A 3,413-nucleotide genomic window follows, 5' to 3' on the forward strand; every position below is an offset into this window, starting at 1 on the left:
TATGTGTTTTAATGTTAATTTGATTAAAAAAGTAATCAAGGGAACCAAGATTCGAGAAGAATGCAAAAGAAAACACCCCAATGACAAAAAGGTCAGGAGGGAATACAGACACACACAACAAAAACATGAAATAACAAACATTACACCCACAGAGATATAAAAGCAAAGAGCAAGCCGGACTTCACAAAAAGTGGGAGCAAGCGTCCTCTCATTTTCTAGAAACACCCGCCGAGTTGCTCATATATTGTCACATCCGGGGTAGACGAAAGAGGAAAAGAACACTATTACAAGGTAAACAAAATAAATTCTTGTGTAGATTGATACATCGTACCGATCCACGAGTTCATGATGACGACTTCAATTTTGTATCAACATAATCTTGTTCCTGAATTATAATTGTTAGAAGTCTAACACGCTACAAGAAGTCGGCATAGTTACGGCAAGTGGAAAAGAATATGAAGAAAGACGAGCGACAATGGTTCGAATACCTTGCAATTGAAGCTGAAACAGCAACCAGTAAAGGAAACATGAAGGCAGTTCATATCACCAAAAAACTTGCCAAAAGTAAGACAACACAAATTGAACACATAAAAGACAAAAATGGGATACTTTTAACTAAGAAAGTGAAGTAAAGTCAAGATGGAGGGAGCATTTCAGTGAAGTTCTCAATAGACCAGAACCACCAAATACAGCTGATATAGTAGCACATGAAATTGAAACACTTCCTATCAATACAGAACACCCAACTTTGAATGAAACTAAATCTGTCATTAAAGAGCTAAAAAGTGATAAGGCACCTGGATATGACATCACAAATGAATTGATAAGAGCAGATACCGAAACATCTGTAAAACAAATCCACAAGCTTCTGACAAAAATATGGGACGATGAAGTAATACCAAATGACTGGAAGAAAGGTTTAACAGTCAAACTGCCAACGAAAGGGGACCTCACTTGCTGTGGGAACTAGAGAGGTATGACACTAATACCAACAACATCTAAAATTCTCGGAAAAATTATAATCAAAAGAATTGCTGAAGAGGCAAACAAACATGTAAGGGAAGAACAAGCTGGATTTAGAGAAGGATAGGGGACAACAGAACAAATCTTTATCCCGAGGAATATAGTCGAACAAACTATTGAATGGAATTCCAACCTATACATTTTGTTTATTGATTTTGAGAAAGCGTTCGACAGTGTACATCAAGACACACTCTGGAAAATTATGAGACACTATGGCATTCCAGACAAACTGATACTATTAGTGAAATGCATGTACAATAACAATGAATGTGCTGTAGTAACATCCAGCGTCACCTCTGAATGGTTTAAAATCAAATCTGGAGTCAAGCAGATGACATCGCTCTACTATCAAGTACAAAAGAACAACTACAGAGAAAATTTGATAATGTAAGCAAATTTGCCCACTCCACCGGCCTAAAGATCAATGCAGGAAAAACAAAAGTGACGAGGTTTAATGCCAGTACAAACCAGCCTATCACTAGCACCAATGAAAGGGTGATAGAAGATGTCAATACTTCTCTTGGTAACAACCCCTCATCATTGTGAATTACACAGACAACGGACACAAAAATGTTGTAAGAATAACCACCGAATAATCTAGAATTTGTACAGGGAATAAATATAAAGTCATGATAAAGTGGATAGCCGCACGACAACGCCGCTGCGACGTGTAATTTATTATAACATATAATACAAAATATATTCCAAATGAAACACTTACCACATACAGTAAAAGAAGCATATAAAATTTAACCGATCAGTAGGATGTCGTCGTGCTGAATGAATAATATAAACGAAAAGCCCGCCAAAAACCCCAAATATTTTGAGCGGGAAAATATAAGAACGGGTAAAACCGTAACAACCACCCCACACAAATGATGCAAATACCCAGGAGAAATTAATATCATTCTAATTCAATACTTAAACCGAATAATTTCACATACCTAGTAGCCATTTTAAGCAACTCTGGGGGCGCCAACGAAGATAGTAGACGAAGAATTGTCCTAGCAAGGTCAACCTACAACAGATTATCTCCCATTTGGAACAACAGTCAAATCTCAAAAAGAACTAAATTCTGTCTTTTCAATTCAAACATCTCATCTGTCCTTCTCTACGGAAGCGAAACGTGGAAAATGACCAAAAACGGTGAAAACTTGGTGGACGCTTTTCTCCATAAAAGCCTAAGGAGAATCTTAAATATCTACTGGCCACAGAAGGTAACAAACGATGAGGTGAGAAGAAAAGCTGAAAGGGAAAAGATAAGTGTTACCATCAAGCGAAGAAGATGGGAAATGGCTGGGACATGTACTACGGATGGATAACACCAGGCACGCAAAGATAGCCATCTCATGGACAGCAGATGGTAAAAGAAAGAGAAGCAGACCAAAGGAAACCTGGAGAAGAACCATCGAAAAAGAAAGACAATGACCGAAGCAACCAGGGTGGCAAACGAAAGAGACAGATGGAGATGACTTGTTAACGGACCGATTCTCCTCAAGGAGAGACGGAAATTAGAAGAAAGAAGTTTCGGCAAGTTCTGGTATAACGTATGACTTGTGATATGAAAACTCAGTACGCAGGCGCCAAAGGGAGGAACATTGACAATACGGAATGAGGTCATCGCGTTTTTCGTATGGTTTAGTCATGGGTTTTCCTTTTCCATCGGTCAAGATACGATGCGCTGACTTAATAGTGTCTGTGGTATTCTTTGGGGTAGATGCGAATCAATCAGAGCAGCTATGAAGTCAACCTCATAAGAGAGGAGTAATAGGTCAGAGAGTAGTGGGTTACATATTGTTCCCATTGGAATGCATGACGACTGTCTGTTGAAAAACACCATATTGGACAAGTATTAAAGTTGTCAATAAGAAATTTCATATATATATATTTGGAAGATGATGTGGAATCGTTTTTTCTTTTCTTTTCTTTCCTTTTTTTTTTTTGTTTTGGTATGTGTATTCTCTATCATATTTGTATCCAGATATATAGTTTGTTTTTTTTTTTTGGTTTGTTTTGTTTCTTTTTTTTTTTCAGTATAATATTTTTTGAGTCGGGATTTCAACTGAGTTGGAATAGTAATATACAAATCATAGGTCTTTATTATAATCCAATAGTAATCTAGCATTGAGGGTTTCCTGAAAATCGTTCGTCACAAAGAGTTTTGATGACAAGATCATGAGTTCTATGTCTGTTCGTACAAGAAATTAAGTGCAAGGAAAAACTAAAAGACAGCCATCAATTGTATACTTGTGAACAAACTTCTTGTTTTAAAAGTTTTCAGAAAACATATTCATTGACGCAAATATATCAAACCAAAGGCAATTGTTCCTATATTACTTTTACTATTTAAAAGGATATGCCGGTGTACCCATAAAAATGCTTACTAGATA

Source organism: Perna viridis, chromosome 4 (genome assembly GCF_037379345.1).
Source record: "Perna viridis isolate PV_CMFRI_1.1 ecotype Kerala chromosome 4, ASM3737934v1, whole genome shotgun sequence".
In the NCBI taxonomy this organism is placed as follows: Eukaryota; Metazoa; Mollusca; class Bivalvia; order Mytilida; family Mytilidae; genus Perna; species Perna viridis.